Here is a 23,505-nt window from a genome sequence, read left to right as displayed (position 1 = left end):
GGTCCTAGAGAAGAGATATGAGAAGATAACTCTTTGTTTTTGTTTTTTGCCCAATTGGACAGCTGTGAATGTGGAACATTGCAGACTATTTTTTAAAACTTATTTATTTAAAACTAAATATAAGATAAGAAAAACATAAAATAGAAAAAGGAAGACAAGGAAAATAAAAAATATATATATTGTCATGTGCCCAGCAGACCACCAAGGAGGATTCAAAATATGTAACAATACCTTTTTATTTCAAAAAAGCATAAATAATAATAGAAGAAATTATATATTTATGACTGTCCATCTTTTCTTTGTTTCCTTATAGGTTATTCTTTTGTTCTTTGCTGTGCACTTTTTATTTTGCTCTTTTTTTCCCCTCTCATCCCCTCAATTTCTTCCAAGCAGACTATATAAGCAAAGGTGTAGACATACACACATATACATGCACACACATACACATACCCAAACATATACATATATCTAAATACATAAATACATCACACACCTACATGCATACATTTACACATATACATACTCATCTACACAAGTATAGACATGCATCTAAAATATTAATATGGCTGACATAATGCAGATTTCTCTTTTGTTTGACTTTGTTTGGGAGCAATGATTACTAGCCCTACTTTTTTTTTTTTCCGGAATGAATTCTATTCCTGATCTTTGTCACAGTATTTATGAACATCTCTATTTCTAACTCCTTAACTTGCCTTGTTATTACTTAACCTCCCCTCACCCATGGATGCCTGCCTAATCTTCTCCCTCCACTTTTTCCCTCCCACTTTATCCCATTCTCATTAATCCACACACCTAACATTACACTCTGGTTAATCTAAAGACCCTTCTGCATCCCACCTTATCTTATGCCATCCTTTCCCTCCCTCTTAATCTCTTGCCAAAAAATCTACACACCTTTTCTCACTGCCATAACTACAATACCTTCTATACCCCAACTTTATCCTATTCCTTCCCTCCTTGTTTCTTTATAGATTTTGAAAGATACTAACACTTTCATTTATAACTGCAGACTATTTTCATATATGTCTATACATATAAAATAATATAATATATATCATATATAATATTAAATAATATTTAAAATATATAATCTAGTTTTGCTGAACTGAATTTTCTTTTAAAAAATATTTGTTTAAAAATATACCTCTAAGGGAAAGAGAGAAGGTCAACACTGGGAAATAAATGTAGATAATGTAAAAAACCTAAAGTGCTCACAAAAAAAATATTTTTTTAATTTAAGTTTAAATTTTAAAAATATGTGCCACACAAATGAGGGAAATAGCAAAATACCTAACACAGACTTACTGATTCACTTCTGCAAATAAACTTTCAACAGCAACTAATTATAGAAAGTGTTCTTCTCCCTCAAAGAATTTTAGGAACTTAACCATGACTGTAAATAAAAAGTTAGAAGTGTCATTTTAACACTTTCATTGCCAATAAAGTAATTTTAAACCCTGTGATTTTAAGTTCAACTCTTATAAAGAGTCATTATAAACAGCAAATTTAATTTAAACATAAGGCAATCTTCAAGTTCTCATTTTTGAGAAAATGTATAATGTTAAAAATCAAAGTTAGTCCTGCTGGATTTTTTTGTTTTAGAGAATTCAAAGAATGAAATCTTTTTTTAAAAAATAATAATAAAAACTAGGTATTATTACATCCATGTCCCCAAAATTTGTGAAGGCAAAAATGAAACTGTCCATTTCTACCAACTCAAATTTCAAGGAAGATGACAGAAAGATGACAGAATAGTCACTAATCTTTTTTAAACCTTTAACTTTTTTTTTAAAAAGAGTTTAACAAATGTTTTTATATACCAGGATAAATTAAGTAATTATAGTTACCACCAGATAAGAAAATTAGAAACCTTTACAAACACACACAAACATACTAAAAACCTCTAAGTTAATACTTAGAGCTCATTCAGTACCCAGATAACAATAAGCACAAGCAAATTTGCATACTTGTGACTTAGGGGCTAATCATAGATATCACTCTCAGCTATAGTGACTGTCCAAATACCATGAATTACTACCAACCCACAAGAAGCAAACAGGTACCAATTCTATGCAGCCTCATGAAAATGAACAGCCAAAGGAAAAGAGGAATCCAATTGGGCTAAAAAAAAAATATGCTATGATAAATGATGGGCACTTGGAGACATAGACTGTAAGGGAAGCAGCACATAAGGCTAATGGAAAGGTTACTGGAAAAGATATTGAGGACAGTACTCTCCTTCACCCTTATTCAGAGGAGGGTATCTAAAACATCAACTTCCACAAGTTTAGAGCATCCCAGAAATTCCAACAGAAAGGGATGGACCAAAGAACAGAACAAGAGAATTATCAAAAAATTAGATCAGAAGAGAAAAATGGGAATAAAAACATATCACACAATTAAATAAGTCAACATAGAAAAACTTAAAACCGGAAGAGAAATTGAGCAAACCTTTGTAATGAAACCAAAGCACTTTGAACAAATATTATGTGAAAGACAATGAACCAATATTTATTGCCTAATGAAAAATATTTTCTACCCTCCCTAGAGATCATAGAGTAATAACAAGAATTTCTGGATTGTTTCAAAAGACTAACAAAGTCTAAAGAGATAAATTAGTAACAAATTTAGATCAGAAATTAGAGCTTTCAGTGTAGAAATAAGACAACACAAATAGAAGTTTAAGAAAAAGAGTTGACACTACACACCTCTTAGATTGGCTAAAATGACAGAAAAAGATAATGATGAATGTTGGCAGGGACGTGGAAATACTGATGGAGTTGTGAACTGATTCAACCATTCTGGAAATGCAATTTAGAACTATGATCAAAAGGCTACCAAACTATGCATACACTTTGACCCAGCAGTGTTTTTACTGGGCCTGTATCCTAAAGGATAAAAGAGGGAAAGGGATCCACATATGCAAAAATGTTTGAGGCAGCCTTTTTTGTTGTGATAAAAAACTGGAAATGAGTGGATGCCCATCAATTGGAGAATGGCTGAATAAATTGTGGTATATGAATATTTTGGAATTTTATTGCTCTGTAAGAAATGACCAGCAGGATGATTTCAGAGAGACCTGGATAAACTTACATGAACTGATGCTGAGTGAAATGGGCAGAACCAAGAGATCATTATATATATGGCAATGGCAAGACTATACAATGATTAATTCTGATGGACATGTCTCTCATCAACAATGAGGTGATTCAGACTAATCCCAATGGTCTTGTGATGAAGAGAGCTATCTACACTCAGAGAGAGGACCATGGGAACTGAATGTGGATCACAACATAGTATTTTCACTCTTTTTGTTGTTTGCTTGCATTTTATTTTCTTTCTTTCTCATTTTTTTTTCCTTTTTGATCTGATTTTTCTGGAGTAGCATAATATTTGTGGAAATATATAGAGAATAATTGCATATGTTCAACATATACTGGATCATTTGCCAACTGGGGGACAAGGTGGGGGAACGGAAAGAAAAAAATTAGAACACAGGGTTTTGTAGGGGTGAATGTCAAAAATTATCAATCTATACATTTTGAAAATAAAAAACTTTAATTAAAAAAAAAAAAAGAAAGAAAAAGAGTTGAAGTGGAGACTCTTTCCAAAGAAGTAGAAGCCATGAAAAAGAGAATGAGAAACAGGACAAAATAAACAGCAAGGAAAAAAGTTAAAAAAAAAACGTAAATAGTAACAATTTTATAATTAATATAAAGTAATTATATAATAATAAATTAATTATAAATCAAAATAAATTATATAATAATAAATTAATGTAAAATTAATTCTATAAAGGCCAAAGCAAAAAAAAAATTTAATAAAGAAAAACTAAAGAATACAGAGATAACTTAAAGATCATAGATTTTCCCAGAGAAACATAACAAATAAAAAAAAAAAGAGTACCATATTGCAAATGATGTAATGAAATTTTGTGGTCCCCTGATTTTAGAGGGGCTTCTGTTCTGGCAATCTATCTGATTCCAAAGTTCTCTGGCTTTGCCCCTTCCCAAGATAGGAATACTATTGTTCTGACAATCTGCCTAAATCTGGAGACCACTCCTCAATTCATTGCTGACTGTCAGAAAAATAATCTGTTGGTCAACCAAATTACAGAGTCCACTCCTCAATTCACTGCTGACTGATAATCTTGCCAGAAAGAACCAAATTCTGGAGATCACTCCTCCTTCCTACCTAGGAGCCACAGAATTAGCATATCAATGATTGAAAGCTGTCTAAATGTATTTCCTTGCTTCTGTTTCTCTGCTAATTTCTTTTCAGAAATTCAAGCCTGCTTTGTAATGATATTAGTTACAATAAACTTTGCCCCTTGACTAAAAGATGGGCTCAAGCCTGCAAATTCTTTTGAGATATCTCACGACACCAGTCTGTGACCACAAACTTTTAGAGTTCCCCTTCCCAACCTCAATACAACTGAATTCTCCTAAAATGAAGTGAGGTAGATTTTCAAATATCTTGGTAGATTTTTCAAGAATCTCATTTTTGTAATGAAACACAAATACATTAATGATAATAGCTTTTCCTAAAAGATAAAATGCTAATTTTAGGTTATTTTTCAAGGAACCCCTGAGTTATAGCCAATATCTAAATAAAATACAAACTTATAAATCCATTATAAGAAAAAATATTATTTTAGGCATACTGACAGCCTTTATCAATCATATTACCCCCAACATCCTTCTACTTACCATGGTTTTAGGTAGAAAGCATTCATCAATCCTCCCACTGCTTCATTTTACAGATGGAAGAAAACCAGAGGTAACCTTAAAAATGACATTTCTTTTAAAAGGATCATACAAAGAGGACATGGAGCAATCAAGAATGCAACCTAAATATCCTGAGTCACAATCCTGTGCTCTGTCATCTAGAACATAAAATAAAAAAATAAGAAGGCCAAAACACCGCCCTCCTATTGTGTCCATCCAAGTCACAGTCAATACATCACTGTCTCATTGTTTTCCCCATTCTTAATCAAAACAGTCACAATTGTGCTGTAAAGCCTATTCCAAGCAAATAGAACTGGAAAAACCCAGCTCTGCTACAAGCAAAAAAAAAAAAAAATTTCATATTTCTATACTATTAAATAAACAAACCTTTGCCCTCCCCTGGACTTATGTTCAAAATCATTAATAAATAAAACCACAAAAGATAAAGCAAGTTAGGTTTTAGTGGAAATAAATTTTATAAGGTAAAATGGTTTAGAGAATACCTCCAGAGAGAGGAAATATTCAAGAATACCAATTGATATATCATTACTTCTCGGATCTACACAGAAGAATTAACAGAGGCATGATCTTTAGGAAGAAGATTATCTGTTGCCTTTAAACACTTTTATTAAAAAATATAAGTAGAATGAGGAAGGGGGTAATAAAATGGCCATGAGGATCATAACTGCATGTGTTACAGAAGGCTTCTTGAAGACAATAAATTTCATTGTAAATAAATATTTTTTTCAATATAAAAGAATAAAGTGTTAAAGGTTATTTTGATCCATGTTTTGTCTCACTGTGGGGTCAATTAATAAATAGCAGGCAGGTATGCAGAGTAATCACAAACTAGTGATGTATAAGAAAGGGAAGAAGCAATATACAAGTGATTTTACCTGGTCAAAACTAGCATAAAGCAAACACTTTAATCCACAGTGCCACATGCGGGGGACATGTTTCCAGTCTTCAGTGAAAGTCATATATCTTGTTTAGAAGAATTGCACATGTTCAACCTATAATGAATTACTTCTTGTCTTGGGGGAGGGAGAAAAATTTGTAATGCAAGGTTTTGCAAGGATGAATGTTGAAAACTATCTTTGCATATATTTTGAATATAAAAAGTTTTTTTATTATAAAAAAGTCATATAATTTACTTTGGACTCCTCCACCAGACTGCACCACCATCATGTCCCCAATTACTCTTCACCATGGCCCTATTCAGAGAGTATCCATCTCATGGGTCTACTTCTCCTCATGCTACAAAAGGGTGAAGCACACTCTTGGGGATGTACTCCCTGTTCCCATGATAACTACACCTATCCTCGAACTGTTTTCTGTTCAGTAGACACAAACCCCTTCCCACCAGGAGCACCAGAGAGGAGATAACCATATACAATGCATCAGCACCTCGCTGCTTTTACTTGGAATTGTTTTTAATCTAGCTATAACTCTTCATCTGGTTAAAACACCAGCCAAGATTTACCAAGGGTTTCCATGATTACTCACAAAAATTTATAGTGAGATCCAGCAAAGGAAGCTGCAACTGATTTAAACTAGACTGTCATCACTCTTCAGAGGCAAAGTCAAACAATCTGCAAATAAGAGAGTGAGGAATGCTCTTTGATTAGGTGTGTCATGACAATGTACCCATGACAGCAAAAGCATCCTAGATTCCAACTCTGTGTGTGTGTACACCTGCTGTGGCTTTCCAGTAATTCATCTACTACAATCATCTCTTGTGTAAGCACCCTTGTCACTGCTCATCAAACTACCACTCAAGATAATTTTAATACAATCGTCCTGAATTATTATACTAAGTTTCCAAACTGGACTTCCTACCCCAAATTCCTTCCCTCCACAATTCATCCTCTACCTAGCTGCCAAGCATAGCTCTTTGGAATAAACTCGGGTAACTCCCTATTACCTCCAGTGGTTACAATCTTAGAGAGTTATATGTAAACTACTGACTAAATCTGGCAGCAAGGGGACACAATAGATAAATCCCTGGGCCTGGAATCAGGAAGACCTGAGTGCAAATGTGGCCTCAGAAACATACTACCTGAATGATCTTAGGCAATTGCTTAACCTTGTTCACTTCAGTTTCCTCACAGTAAAATGGGGATGGGGGGGTGATAATAGCATCTATCTGCTGAAATATTGTGAGGATCACATAACTGTAAAGTGCTTAGCACAATGCCTACCACATAATAATGCTATATAAAGGTTAGTTATTTTTATTATTATTATGATTATATGTATAATTATGTAATTGTTAAGTCACACTGACATGTGACAAAACAAGACTTGAACCCAGGTCTTGACATCAAAGCTGGCCCTCTATAGTAAAATACTATACAACTGAAAAAAAAAAGATTTTTGAATGATTTTGTGATATCTTTTTTACTCTGGAAGAATGGAGTCTAAGAGTTCTACTAGTGCTACCTATTTGAAAGGGAGTGATTACACAACATATGAGAAATATAAAACAAATACCTTTAATACCCTTTCCACTAAAAAGTGGTGCAAAAACTTTTTTTGCTCTAGCTGAAGTAGCCTCTCTCACAGACACTTGGGATATTGTTATTGTATCCTTTACAAGGGAGGGAAACTAGGATCCTGAGGATTTACAGTTTGTCATTCTAAAGCGACTTAACTTATAACTGGAGATATGGACAGAAAGAACAAAGAGAAATTCTGACCTGAAGAAAAAGAGTTAACTGAAATGGGGTGAGAGAAAGTTTGAAGAGACATTTTGAATGTTTAAACTACATTGTGTAGAAAATGTATAGAGAAGAGACAATAGTTGTCTTCAGGAGAAAAATAAGAGATGAAAGAGAGAAGGAGGAAAAAGAAGGGGAGAAAGAAAAGAAGGAAGAGAAGGAGGAAAAGGAGGAGGAAGAAGAAAAGGAGGAGGAGGATAAAGAGGAGGAAAAAGGGAGAAGAAAAGAAGAAAAAGAAAAAAGAAGAAGAAGAAAATGGGAAAATTGGATTAATTTATTTTTAAGTTAGGTAGGGGTTCAGAGATAATTGACTAATTGCAAAAATTTTATATTCTACTAATACATTTCTATTAAATTATGAGGAAATTTTAATTGTCTTAGAACCTAGTAGAGGTTTATTACAGATATGAACCAGTAATAGCAGGTAATGGAAGGTAATGCTTAGTAAGTAATTAATGCATATATATCAGTCCTAAATTACTTATAGCAACATCATCATCTCTATGCTCTGTTACATTTCCATTCATGTTACTTGGCAAATAGCGAGCATTTATATGGTACTTTACGCTTCACAAAACACTTTCCACATATTATCTCATTTTATTCTCCAAATGACACTGATGGATAGATATTATTATTATACCCATTTTAAAAATGAGAAAACAGAGACAGATGGTTAAGTGATATGTCCAAGGTAAGTATCTGAGGCAGGATTTGAAATGAGATCTGTTTGATAACAAATACCTATCTATCCCATACATTGCATTACCTATTTGCAATATATGATGTTGAGTGGTGAGTAAATTTTGGTAAGGAAAAAATGGAAAGGCAGAGAACAGCTACAAAATTCACTATAAAATTTCTAAGAAAAAAAATCTCTTAAGTGCAGAAAGTCACAGGTACACTTCCAAGGGTCAATTGAGAAGATGGCAGGATCTTTAAGGAGCTTCCTCATACCAGAAAGTCTTTCCTAAAGGGCAACCAAGGTAGAATTTCATATCACATAAAGTGGCCTCTTTTCCATCATTTCTGAGAGAGATCACTTCAAGCTACCATTCTTGTGCCAGGCTCACAAGTTGCCTATTTAATAATCATTTCTAAACTTTTCCAGCGACCAAGCTGACTGACATACAGTTTCCAGAATCTACATTTATTAGTTTCTGAAAGCTAGTGGTTTTTTTTTAACTCTTCTGCTCTCTTGAGTGCTGTCTCTCTTTCTATCTTTCTGTCTCTGTCTATGTCTGTGTCTCTGTCTCTCATTTTTCACAATTTATCAAAGATCACCTACAAATACTACTTCAGTGATAACATCTGGAAATCCTTTCAGAACTCTCAAATGTATTTCACCTGGTATCCTGACTCTTGAATTCACTTAAATCAGCTAGGTATTCTCTTACAGTATTCTTTCCTGGTAATGGATTTTAATTTCCTCTGAAATAACAGATGTTATTAAAAAAAAAAAAAAAGAATTGTCATGTTTCAGTTTTTTTGTTGGCAGTAGGGAAATGGGCTAGTTTGAACTTTTATTGGCTTAGAGATCTGTGTCTGTAATGCTTCTGATATTCAAGCAGAGACTACATAACCCTCTGTCAGGGACACTGCAGCAGATAGATAATTTATTAGATATCCTTTCTAAATAAGAGCTGATGGTACATAACCCTGCCACTGAGGGAAGAGCTGGGAATCTCAGTCCTAATAGTTATCCACAAAAGGTGAACTTAAGCAAAAAGTATTTTGAAAATTATTCAAAGATTTTAACTGCTTTACTCTTTTTGTCTCTTTTTCCCTGTTTCTTACTTCCACCCTGTCTCTTTTCCTTTTTAATATCCATGATTTGTAATGAGGATTCTATCTTATTTCTTCACGTCAGTAGATGCAGATGAAGTTTTCCCCCAGTGCCAACACCAAAAAAATAACATGTAGACCTCATTTAATTCCAATTTTCCATTAGCACTATGTTTGAAAAGAGACAGGGAATTATGTTACCATCATGCCAAAACAGGCTCGAATTCTTCCTGGTATAATTCACAAGTACCTAGAATTTAATTATGAGCATAAGACCAAACCAGTCTAACTGATTCAGTTTTTGCTTTGCATTAAGAACAAGAAACCAAATTTTGTGTCTTAAATAGAATATCAGCTTTGTGAGAAGGGGTAACCCATCAGTTTAGGTCCCGGAGCTAAGAAAGCTTCAATCTAAGGCATCTACTATACTTGACACTGTTGGTAAGAAATTAGCTGTTTTTAAATTCTAAATTTTAAATAATGTTGATCTTCCAAATCAGTTTTAGTTTTTTTCAACTGATATCAGATCACTGAAGAAGAAAAAAAATACAGAACTCTATCCACAAGGAATCCTCAATTCTCTGCTCAAGGTTTTTGCAAGGACTTCCTACCCAAGTGCTAAGCAATCCCAACCTTGCTTCCTGAGCTAAATGAGATCAGACACATTCAGGATGGTCTGTATAACCTTTGACATCCTTTACACTCAGCTATTTATATGCATACTTCACAAGTGTATTTCCTGACCACTTGAAGAGTTCATTTTAGCTATAAATGAATCTTCAGTATGTGCTGTGGCCTCCAGTCCTATGCAGTGAGAAATTCTTACTCTGCTTGGTTCGTAAATTATGTAGCTTCTTCAATGCTTCAGGCAGAGGCCTTGTACCATTCATAAGATAGCATTAGTGAATAGGAAATGAATTATTAGTAACAATATGCTTTGAGACCTCAGTGCAGGAAGGTGAAAGATGTACTAGACTTCATTCTACCTTTTTCATCTTTAAATAATACATGTGTAGGGATGATGGAGGCATAAATTTTATACATGAGAATTAGTAGAGATGGAGATAAACCCCAAGAAAGATGTTTTTCTGTTGGATTTTTCTTCAGCCACCCAAAATCTCAGAAGAGCTGCTGCATGTTCTGTGTATGTAGGCCAGTTGCTATGACGCAGAAGGGGGGGCTGAGACTTGGAATATGAATTTTTGAAAGAGCTAAAAGTAGCTCCAGCTGGGATTAGACAATGGTTGGTACTGCAAACGGTAAACCTTCTTAACATGACTGTCTGCTTCAGCTTTAAATGACATTTGTATTATCAATCTTTATTGTACAAAAAATAATAGAAAAGATGCTGTTCATTTACCCAGTCCAGGAGCTATATAGGGCAGGAAATGTTATCAGGAACAAACTCCTTTCTCTTAGCATTAGAAGTAGCCATCTTTCTTCTGGTTGAGACAAACCCAATTTTATCTGACCTTTTAATGTTTAAATAAAATATGATTTTGGAAATGCTGAACACTAAATTAACCAAAGAGTGATGTTTCACTTCTAATGAATAACCTATTCATTCAATATAATGCTACTAAGCAAATTGCTAAATGATTAGAAAGAAAATATATTTACATTGTTAATAATAAATTTCTACTCCTCATTAAGTCATCTAGCACAATATGAAGAGTACTAGATTTGGGAATCAAACAAAACCTAAGTTCAAATATTATTTCTGACAGGAACAAGTGACTTAGACACTCCGAGCCTTAATTTCCTCAACTGTAAAATAGGGATAATAATACCTATTACACCTAACTCACAAATTTGCTTGTTTTTTATTGTTGATTGAAGAAGATCTTTGCAAACATTAAAGATTAAACTTTAAAAAATTGCCAATTGTGATGATTAGGGTTTTTTATAATCATCTTTTTCAACTCTCTCTCCAAAGAGAAAATAGTTATTTCTCTAGCAAGAGCTTACTTTGCTCTCCTACAGTTGTAAAAAGCCTCCATGAAATAACCATAAAATCAAGGTCAGAATCCAAATAGAAGCGACATGATTCCTGCCACAGTTGTGAGAAATGTGAATTGTATACTATATTCGTGTCAGGAAAATTAACTAGTTTCACCAGAACTGCCTGAACAAAATAAAGCACATGTAATAACAGTATTTCAATACTAACTGGAGATGGTTTTGGCAGGCATGGTTAACATAGCACCCAACCCCACTCTAATTTATACTTCTAAAACTCATCTAGGAAACACTGGCCAAAGCCACTTTTTTTTTTCAATTGTTGCTTGTTTTCTGTCTCCCATTTACTCCATTGCCCTTTCTAGCTAACAATGGAAAGGATAGAGAGTCCCAATCAAAGTACCTTGGCTAGGAAGATAACAGATGGTTAGTAGGTTAATGGGCCATCCCTTGGTAGAGAAAGAAACCTTCACATGTCTCTAGGGATACAAAAGCATAACAAAATGCAGAGCAGAGACAGATGTTGTCTCTCTCAATCCTAGGAAAGGGTGAAGTTTATTTCTTTCATAAGTCTTCTCCATGCTACAATAGAGGTACAGTCTACATTGAGGGGGAGAAGGGAACTAGAAGGACACTTACTTAGGAATTGGGAATAAAGCATATGGACAGTTGATAGGTGCAGAAAGAAAGAAATGACAAACTTAAACTTCATCTATTTCAAAATCCCAAGGTCACAAAAAAGAAGAGGAAATTGTTTTTTCTCTTGAATCACACGGCCCCTTTCCCCTGACACCTGGAATTCAGGCTAGGATTATTACTACTATAGTTCAGTTATATTTCAGGTTAAATGGCATTTTGCGAGATGTTCTAAAAATCATTATTTATAGTATTATTTCTGTGAGAAAACGTGTCCCCAGTTCCAAGTAATACTGAAGTTGAGGAGCACAATCCATGGATAAATGAAAGGCTGCCTGTATATAAAGGGGTAGTACTATATATATATATATATATATATATATATATGCCTAAAATGAGAGCACTTTTAAAGGGAAACATGTGTACATGTATATATGTATAAATATGTGTATATATACATATATATGTAGTTACTAAAAAATAGATGAGATATTCCTATAAAGCTTGATTTGTTGGAGAAAAGGTGAGAGCTATACAGATGTGTGTGTGTATGTGTGTCATACTTAGATGTTAATAGAATGGGAGTAAGGCCTTTTTCTGGTTTTGGATGCAAGAAAATAGTTCCAAGACATTCAGGCCTAGACTTTTTGTTCAGTACAAAGTTTTGTTTTCAAAAGAGGGCAGAACTCATAGGTACCCAAGGAAAGATACAAAGACAGAAAATGTGAAGAAAACAGAATACACATTTCTCAGGGAAAAACTTTCCATTTTCTATATGGATTTATTTGGTTTCCTCAGCTTGCCTCAGACTTAGTTTATTATCTGGAATCTCATCATGCATATGAACTCAGTTTTGATACTCAACACTTTCTGAGCTCCCTCAGTTGCCTTTGCCCTTTGTTTGGAGGGTTATAGAATAGAGCCATAAACTCTTCCCAATGTTCTCTTTTATGAAGCCTCAGAAATTTCCATGAAGCTTTCCATTTTTCATCCAATATATCTACTTGGTTTCCCCTTCATGGCAGCCTATGACCCAATGCTAGGTACTACCTATTCATCTCTTTTCCTACACCCTTTTCAGCTTCCTTTTTGTTTCTTCACATTAAATGCAAACTCCTTAAAGCAAGAACTGTCTTTTCCCCCCTTTTTCCTACTTGTATTCCTAATGCTGAGTATAATGCCTGGACCATAGTGGGCACTTAATAAATGTTTATTGAATTGAATTGAAGTTAGATACAGAAGGACCAAGAATGCAAAAAGGTAGCTAAATAGACAGTTTCTCCTAAAGGAGAGTCTACTGTATGTACTATTATCCACTGAGGCCATCCTACATGTAGGTTATACACTGGTCTATATTCATTACTTGTAGTGAAGTAGTTTGGCCAAGCACACTGACCTGAGAGGGGATATCACTGTCCTTGGTATATGCAACAGAAGTTATGGAAGTTTTTATTGCCAAAAGCAAAAGGACATGAAAAAGCCCCCAGCAAAGATGGGAGCCTACTGACATCCCACAATTCAGAATACAAATTTGAAAATCATTCCATTAACCTCACAGTGACCAACTGGAAATAATGCAGATTGACAAAGAGAAAGGGAAAGGGAAGCCTAACATTTATGTTAAGCATTGTGACCGGTGCTAAGGTATTCTCATATCAGGAGAGGTATCAGTGGGCTTCATCTATATGATTATAAATTTGTGATGCCATACTTAATACTGAAACCATTTCTTATGATAAAATAAAATAAAATAATTTACGGGTGTTGAGCTAAGCAATGAAAATAAAAATACAAGGAAGCAAAGCATTACCTACTGCCAAGAAGTATTCTAATAAGAGAAGATAATAGATCAAGGGGAAATAGAGTTGGAAAGGAATCAAAAGCTCAGAATACAGGCAGCATTATCAAGAGATGGCTAAAAGATAATGTAGTAACCTGAGGCCAGATAAGATAAAGTCAAAGTTCATCTATTAGAGCTCAGGATCCCAGGGACAAGTGTCCAAATGCAAGACAGAAGAAGAAGGTCCGAATTCAGGGTTAATTTCAGTCATGTCCATCTAACTCTTCATGACTCCATTTGGGATTTTCTCAAGTATGTTGTAGGAGACGTAGACTAGACTAAATGACCAATGAGGTCCCTCTAACAGCAATTTTATGACTCTTGAAACTAAAATATTACTGGCAGGGATGAGGATATTAAAAAGGTGGGAGGGAAAACTTAATATATCTTCAAGTCAATATAAAGTTTACCCTGATATTTGGATATCCCAAAAAAAGAAAAAGGAAAGGAGAAAGGAAAGTATTTATTAAGCATTATGCCAAGCACTTTACAAACGATCTCATTTGAGTCTCGTAACAATCATATAAGTAGTATTATTATTCTCATTTTATAGTTGGGGAAACTGAGGCAGACAGAGGTGAAAAAACTCTCTCAGGATCACACAGCTAGTAAGTGTCTGAGCTTAGATTTGAACTCAGATCTTCCTGATTGGCTCCAAGACTCAGTACTCTACTGACCACACTATTTAGAAAGAATCATTCAGCTGTTCTTGAACATGTATAAAAACATTTTTTTAGTGATAAAAAGGTATAAACAATGTTGAGACCCCAAAGTTAAACAGATATTGTCAACAGGCATTTATTAAATGCAGAATATAAGAGATGTAATTACCAGGTCTAACAATAATCTATGAATCCTAAGTATAATGTCTAAAAGGCATAAAAATTCAAAAGGTAGCTAACAAAAGGGGCAATAATTAATAGGCTTTCTTCAGCCTCTACAGAAGTTGAAAAGAAAGGCAAGAATATAATAGTGATTAATTTCAAATATTCAATTCTGAGAAAAAAAAAAGCATTTTTAAAATAAATGTCAATGAAGCTGATCTACTTTTCCTAAAGAAGAATGATGCATAATGGAACCCCAATTTCAAATACCCTCCATACTTAGCACTATAAGCCAAGGATAAAAAATCCCAAAAGGAAGTGTATTATTTTTTCACCACTATAATTATTCAATGGAATGATCACACAAAGAATGCCACTGGCTAGCTATCACATCCTATTTACATGAAGGAGGATATGAGAGCCTAGAATTAGGAGGAAGGCCCCCCCTGGAGAGTGAATTCCTGGCAAGAAATAATACAAATAATAGATACTGTATTGGATCAGACAGTGCCTATGAGGCCAAATGTGCATTTAAGGGGAAACTTTTTTCTTTTAAAAATATGATCCTTATAGAACTTATTGGACTTCAAGAATGTCGAGACACTCAAATCTCTCACTTAAGGAAATGTAGTCATTTTTAACTTCTATTCTCTGCTTTCTATCTAACTTGAGGTAACTTATAGGTACTTGATTATTTACACATCTGTCATTAGAATATTAGCCCCTTATCATGCACTGCCTGTCCTTTGGTCTTCCTCTTGTTACCCTTTACAGAAAAATAGAGCAGTTACTTTAAGGAAAAGTATAAGAAATTCTCCTTCAGAAGGAAAAGAAGGAATAACACTTGTATCTTCTCCTACTATCAAAGCTTTGTTCTTCCACAATTAATAAACCTCTTTTTAATTTTGGTTCCAACTCCATCAATCAGTCACTGAATTTGAAGGTTACTTTCTTCACAACAGAAAAGGACTAGGCTACGGAATATTATCTTCCACATACTACTATCAATCCCCCACCCGGTAAAGTCTTACATCAATTTACATGTGAGAAAATAGGAACTCAGGGCTATAACGATTTACTCAAGAGTAAAGTGGCACTGCCCATAGAGTGCTGGGCCTAGAAGATTCATCTTCCTGAGTTCAAATCTGGCCTCAGATTTGAGGCCACTCAAAGTACACTAAGTACACTAAGTACAACTAAGACAGAACTTTTTAAACTGCAGTTTATGACACCCAAATAAGGACACACAACTGAATATGGGGATTGTGAAATTACAATTTATTATCAGCCCATTTTGTTTTCAGTCACCATTGCTTTAGAATTATTAAATAATAATAATTATAATAATAGTTACATTTAATTTTAAGATTTATAAACCAATACCTTAGAACCAATGGGTTCCTGTTGTCCAGCCTGGAAGATAATGGGAATTGCTAGTTATCTGTACCCACTATAGGTAGTTAGGTGGTGAAAGCAGATAAGCAGTGGATAGAGTGCTGGACTTACTGTCAGGAAAATCCAAATTCAAATCCATTACCAAAATTACTAGTTGAGTGAACATAGAAAATTCATTTAATCTCTGTCTCAGTTTCATCATCTATGATAATACCTATCTATCATCTATCTATCTATCTATCTACACTTATTTCCCAGGGTTTAGGTGAGAATTAAATGACATACTTGTAAACCACTTAGCACATTGATTGCCTAGCACATAGTAGGTACTTAATAAGTATATATTTCCTTCCTTTCTTCTCTCTACTACTAAGAGAGGTTGGTAATGGGAACCTTGAGCACATTTTCCTCTTGAAAACAACAAACATTAGCCTTGAAGTAAAAAGATGGGTTCTAGTCCCTCCTCCCCACAATGAAACATTTATAATCAACATTTATAATACTCCAGGACCCTAAGCAAGTCACACTCTTTAAACCTCACTTTCCTCATCTATAAGATGAATATAATGATTCCTGTAATACTTACACCTCACAAGGCTGTTGTGAGAAAAGTGATTTGTAAACCTGAAGGTGCTACATACACATGAGTTATCATGAGGTACTATTTTTACTCAGCTAAGTAGATTTTTATGAGCTAACTTGAGAACTTACATTATTCCTTATTGAAAATTCATCTCAAATTCCCAGCAAAAAACAAAAGAGTAAATATTTTTAAAACTTTTGAAACTCAAAAAAGTATTAAAGAGTCTAAAGGATATTTTTGTCAATTTCCCTAAGAATTAAAAAGAAACAATTTCAAGAAATACAGCAGTTATATTTTTAACTTATTCTCCTTATTTATATTTAAATAATTTGTATGTGTCTCATGCCAAGATGTTAATACTGACTCACTGGAGTGTTGCACTTTCCCAGAAACATCTTATACTTTTACCCAGTTTCTCTAACATCCTAAAAATAGCACTAAATTATATAGGGACAGGTCTGGGTTGAAGGGTAGAGGATATATTAAAACAATGATAAGTGGTTTAATTTATATAACTGTTAGTTTGATAAAGGTATTGGCTTTAGTATCATTCTCTAAAGAAAAGGTTTCCAAACTATGACCAAAGGGCCATCAAACTGTCGTACCCTTTGATCCAGCAGTGTCTCTACTGGGTCTGTATTCCAAAGATGCCATAAAAAAGAGAAAAAGACTTAGGTGTGCAAAAATGTTTGTGGCAGCGCTTTCTGTAGTGCCAAGGAACTGAAAACTGAGTGGATACTCTTCTGTTGGGGAATGGCCGAATAAGTTATTGTATATGAATGTTACAGAATATTATTATTCTATAAGAAAAGATCAGCAGAATGATTTCAGAAAAGCCCTGGAGAAACTTAAATGAACTGATGCTAAGTGAAGTGAGTAGAACCAAGAGAACATGAAGGACAGCTGCAACAAGAATATGTGAAAATCTAATCTGAGGGAGTTGGTTCTTTTCAACAAACAAGTGATTCAGGCCAATTCCAATGGACTTGTGATGAAGAGAGCCATCTGCATCCAGAAAGAGGGCTAGGGGGAGTAAATGTGGATGACAACATAGTATTTTCAACTTCTTTTGTTTTTTTCTCATGTTTTTCCTTTTTGATCTGATTTTTATGGGTATAGGTGGAAATATGTTTAATGGTAAATGTAGATATATGTTTAAAAGAATTGGATATGTTTAACCTATATTGGATTACTTGCTGTTTAGGAGAGTGGGGGAAGAGGGAGAAAAATTAGGAAAGCAGGTTTTGTAAAAGTGAATGTAAAAAACTATCTTTTTATATATTTTGAAAATGAAAAACTATAAGAAAGAAAGAAAGAAAAAGAAAGAGAGAGAAGGAATGAGGAAGGAAGAAAGGAAGGAAGGAAGGAAGGAAGGAAGGAAGGAAGGAAGGAAAGAAGGAAGGAAGGAAGGAAGGAAGGAAGGAAAGAAGGAAGGAAGGAAAGAAGGAGAGAAGGAAGCAAGGGAGGAAGGGAAGGAGGGAGGGAGGGAGAGGGAGAAAAGGAAGAAGGGAAGGAGGGAGGGAGGAAGGAAAGAAGGGAAGAAGGGAGAGAGGAAGGAAGGAAGGGAAGAAGGGAGGAAGGGAGAGAGGAAGGGAGAGAGGAAGGCAGAAAGGAAGGAAGGAAGGAAGGAAGGAAGGAAGGAAGGAAGGAAGGAAGGAAGGAAGGAAGGAAGGAAGGAAGGAAAGGTTTCCAGGAGATCTATGATAATTTTCTGTAATAACCCTTTACCATGACTTAATCTGTTGGCCCACATCTGTAGTCATGTGTCCCTCTCTCCAGACTGCCTAAATTTGAAATGCTGATTTGAAATGTCCTGAGCACCTGGACTGTCAAGCCCCATGGCCTGCCTTCCTGGAAACAGTGCAGGGAAAAAAAAAAAAAAAGCCTTATTCTGGGAATCCAAGAAAATAGGATCCCAACTCTGTTACTTAACACCTGGGTGACACTGGGCAAACCACTTAACCATTTAGCTGTCAGTTTTGAAAATGAAGTGGTTGGACTGGATAATCACCAAAATCTATACCCACTAGAGATCCCACCCTCCCCTGCATTTGAAATGCCCTTCAACTAGCCACAAGAGGAATAGCTTTTATGTGGGCCTTCTCTAATGGTACTTCATATGTGGTCAAAAGATGCTGAGATGTAACAACAGTAGCTTGTGTGGAGCAGATTAACCCCTAACCACTAAGAAAAAAAAAAGGCAGAGTAATCTTGTATCTTCGATTTCACTGGTACAGGGAACTTCTTGGTAAGGAAATTCCCTCGGTCAATGATGGTAGAAACCTTTTGGGAATTGCCGATTGCTCTGAAGATTCAGATAGCATTTCTAAAGAGTCACACATCCAGTGCATATTAGAAGTGGGCTTTGAATCTAAACCCTCCTAGATCTGAGGCCTGCTCTCATTCTACTGTACCATGCTGCTCTTATAGAATAAACATTTAATAAATAGTTATTGAATTAAATTAAATTATCTTCACAAGTGGAAAATGAGAATGCTACCTCTCAAAGAGTAAACAGCTAAATCAAAAGCTCCTAAATGTCAATTACATTGAAGATTTTTTAAGTGCCATTCTATAACATGTCCCCCTGGGATCATAGTTGGAAACAGAATACTAGGTTAGGGCCAGCCTAATATGTAAATCCCTGTGATTCCTGGTAGTAATAGCACAGTCCTTTCCAAGTCTGACAAATCACATTTACTCTTGCTAGATTGAACTTAATAGATTTATTTGTTCCCTAGAGTCTTGAAAAGTATTCTTCAAAGTGAGGGTCCAACTTCCTTTGGGACTCTTAGCCTGACTTTTAGTAGATGTGATCATCCCAATAGAGTGTAGAAAGATAGACCACATCCCAAGCTTCCTACAATTGCCTTATCTCCCAACATAACTGTACCTTTCCATCTTTATTAAATCCTATTTTAAAGTTCTATTTATGTTCTGTAATGTACATAATTACTAGTAGATTACTATATGCATATATTTTATAAATGTGAATAAGTAAGCATAAATATAATAATAAATAAATAAAATAATATCAAGGGTGATTGTTACTTATAGGGATCTAGTAGACCTGCTTCCAATTAATTGCAAGATCATGGAATGACTCCCTCAATAGTAATACAGCCAAACTAATAATTCTATGTACCCAAGTTTATCATGAGTGTAGTCTTTCTTTTTCAATTAAATGTTTTATTAAAAACTTAAAGATATTGCAATATATAACAGACAGGGCCTCAGAGTCAGAAAACCAAAGTTCAAGTAGTACTTCTAACACAGATTAACTTTGTGACCCTGGATAAGTCTATCACTTAACCTCTCAATACTCTAGACAATGGTCTAAAACTATTAGTTGCAGAGATGGTGCTGACTTCTATTTTTCTTCACAAAAAAGTTCCCTATATTAATGAAATCACAGATCCAATCCCTACCCAGTGCTTAGCACAATGCCTGATATATAACAGATACTTTAAAAATGCTTGTTTATGCTACTATCCCATTCTCTCTTAAAACCTTAATAGTGAACAGCAATAAGACCACTTAAACTTTCTTAGTAACAACTTACATTTAAATAAAATAATTTCACTATACAAAGCATCATAATTTTTTTCTTACTCTAAGCCCCCATCAGGATTCTTCTGTCTATCCATTCATTCTCACTCATTTTTTTCCTGGAATATTTTCAATTAAAAGGAGTTTTTTTGAAGGGAATACAAAGGATTCTCTATCCATACCATTTTGGATATACAAATGACAACAAAATCTGGCTTGCCAGTTGGCTATCTCAATGCATTTTCATCTTGTTCAAAATGGATGCTCTGTTACTTTATGGTCTAATTTGCAGCATTACAGTTTTGTTAGATGAAGACCTGAAGTTGTAGTTATTTCTTTTGGGGGATTTTCATTCCATTGATTCATTTAATAATCAATACAAGTATTCACTAAGCATCTTTATTGAAAACTACTTGACACTATTTTAATTCTGAGGAACTTTGATTTTATTTTTAGCATCAGGATAATTCAACTTGTTATTTGGTGTCAACAAGACATTGATCAATTATCATAAAATCATAATGGGATATCTTACATAGAACACATATAGATACACTGAGGAATGAATAACATGCCCAACTGATGGCTTATTTCCTGAATTTATCTTAAAGATCCTGGAGTAACAGGGGAAGGGCTGTGTCTTCCTTTATTTTAAATAAATACAAAACATAAAACTGTGGTAAGGGAACAGAGTCACTATCATTCTTAAATCATCCTGATTTAGGAATATATACAACTTTGTGTGTTTTATGTATCAGATTTATATGTTTAAAAAATTATTCCACAAATTAAACCTTTATCAATCCAGCCAAATAATAAGTTGACCCTGCTTTCATTGACCAGTTCCACTATTCTTTCTCAGAAATTTCACTTCCTCCCAATACCAGCTTAAGGTTATGTCTTCCAAAGGAAAATGCTTTGATTTAAGATGATTTTTCACTCACAAAAAAAAAAAAAAGAATTGACTTGTTTCTAGAAAAATGCACTTAAGCATATATTGTCAGAGGCAGTCATCAAATCATGTTTTTCATGTATTACTTTGCTCAATTAAAGAGGTGACTCTTTAAAAGACATCATTAAAATGTATCAAAAAATTTCATATTTAATATGATTCAAAAAGATTTAGTTTTTAAATTGTTTATAGATTAATTAAAATGCAGACTTCTGCTTGAAGCATACTAAGCTATCCCAATTTCCCATGAAAAATAATGTTTAAAGTAAAATGAAAAGCATCTGAGTATACTGTATTTTTCATTATGTCATTTCCTGATTTATTTCATTTTCATGAGCTAGTACTGGCTTGCAAAGATGAATGGGTCCATTGGCCTTTTTTCATTTGTTTCTGGTGTTGTCCCTTTTAACAAAGGTTGTTCATGGAACTCATGAAGATCATCTCCTATACTGCAGAGAATGCAATCTGTGTCCATAGAAGGAACTAAACCAATGAAATCAGAGCTTTTAAAAAAAACTCACTATAATTATTTGCACATATATGTTACATATAGATTCTTACTTAATTTTTATATATTCTTTTATTGTCTGTAGACCAGAGTGCTTTAAGATTGTATCTTAATAGGCAGCTTTGTGCATCACAGGCATTTAAGTAATCAGGGATGTAAGAGAGATCTGAATTATTAATCTAATTAATTAAATGGAAAAGAGGACAATCCTCTATCCCATGAGGTAGAGGTCACTTCCATAATAATAAGTTCTCCATAGTAATAAGTCATCTGTTACTAGAAGTATCAAAACAGAGCCTGTACCACTATTTGTCAGGAATACCATCAATGAGATTCCTTTTCACATAAAGCTTGAACTGAATGATCCCCAACATTCTTTCTTATTTCAGGAGTTTCCAGGATTTTGAATTTGTATTTGTTAAACTCTGGAACTTAGGTATCCAGATTTTGATTCTTAACCTTGGCCTCCATCCAACTAGTTCTTAATTACTGCATGCAAATCTCCTTGCAGAATTTCATTATTGTTTATATTCAAATCTATTCCTTCATAGTAACTCAGATATAAATTTTTACAACAGAGATATGTATCTAGTAGCAGAGTCAATGTTAGGCAAATATATATTAGGTAGGGGTAGGGACTGATTCTGAACCTGTGATTCCACTGATAAAACTCTCTCTGGTAAGGAAACTTCTGCTAATTTAGATTAGCACCTTCTCAGCAAATTCCTGTTTTAAACAGAGTTGCCTCTCTAAGTGTTTTCTAATCACTCTATTTTTTTAAAAAACTGCTGTTTCCTTGAAGTTCAAAAGACAAAGAATACGACAAAGAATAACAGAGATAACCTTCGGTGAAAAAAAAAAAATAGTAGCTGGTTTCTAGTTGGATCATCTTTTTAAAAAATCTGCAAGCATATTAAGTTCAGAAATTTGTTTAAAAATTTTATATCCACATTTAGGTGAAATGCTAATCATAAAATGGAAAAGTATTTTAGGGACACAATTTCAAATAGTTTGAATTTTATTCCTTAACACTGCTATGTAATCCAATTTTGTCAGAGTACTTAAATTTTTTGTTATCATATAAAAAAATTAACTACAATATAACTCAGTTTAGATTTTGAATTAGTTTGCTGTAAATAAAGGCAAACACATTATTGTAAGCTATAGCAAATTCATACACCAAAATGAAGGAATAAAGGTTATAATACAAAGAAAAAAGCAAAGAAAAATATAGTAACAGTAACACCCTGCATTTATATAATGTGTTTGCTTCAAAGTAGATCATAGCTTAGTATGCTATTTTCTCTTTCCTTCTAGAAACATCTCTGCAAAGTAGGACAAGGATTTGTAGAGAAAATAAAGGAGCATTATTGTAACCTTTGGATTTTCTTTGAAATATTATTTAGGTCTTTTCTTTCTAGTAAGGAGTTTGCTTGATTATTGAGAAGATTCAGTTCCAAATCTCATATTTGGGAATTTGCCAAAAACTGAGCTCAAAAAATACTCAATTCTAAAGCTATCCTCCTATAAAATATAGCTAAATATTTTATAACTTAGTCAAGTCTTAATTTTTATGCATGATGTTTAACACCAGGAGTCACTTAAAGGACCTACAAACAGAAAATTGTCAGTTGATATTCCCACAGAGTTCATAATTCAATAAAATATCAGATCAAGTTCCTCACCTAAAAGTCCCTACAATGTCACATTCATTCTGCCACAAGGGATGAAAGATTCACAAAAATGATAACATATAGGCTTAAGATGGACTTAAGACATATGAGGAGACTTAAGAGTAGCAACAGTTTTGTCCATATTGTTTGGCCAGACCCCATCTAAATGTCAGTCCTCCCTGCTTACAGATATCAGAATAGGACTCACACTAAGAGCCATTGACAAAGTGGAAATCAACCAAAAAAGGTTGTCTAGGATAACAGAGATCTGGAAATCATGTTGCATGAGGAACAGTTGACAGATCTGTGAATATTCATATATATATGAATATA

At 34.1% G+C, this 23,505-nt stretch overlaps 1 protein-coding gene across 2 annotated transcripts in view; it reads right to left on the bottom strand.

Moving 5' to 3' along the window:
* Window positions 1-5,240, bottom strand: part of HECW2 (HECT, C2 and WW domain containing E3 ubiquitin protein ligase 2) — a 369,280-nt gene extending 364,040 nt beyond the window's left edge. The window contains exon 1 of one of the 2 annotated variants that reach the window (XM_031960290.1): window positions 4,731-5,240. The gene's annotated coding sequence lies outside the window, so the exon portion shown is untranslated. The remainder of the gene's footprint in view (window positions 1-4,730) is intronic. The other variant, XM_031960289.1, reaches the window with a different exon arrangement.
* Window positions 5,241-23,505: the final 18,265 nt, after the last annotated feature.

The sequence above is a fragment of the Sarcophilus harrisii genome, chromosome 3 (genome assembly GCF_902635505.1).
Source record: "Sarcophilus harrisii chromosome 3, mSarHar1.11, whole genome shotgun sequence".
NCBI lineage: Eukaryota > Metazoa > Chordata > Mammalia > Dasyuromorphia > Dasyuridae > Sarcophilus > Sarcophilus harrisii.
The sequence above is the reverse complement of the archived record's forward strand: the minus strand, read 5'-3'. Positions and strand labels throughout refer to the sequence as shown.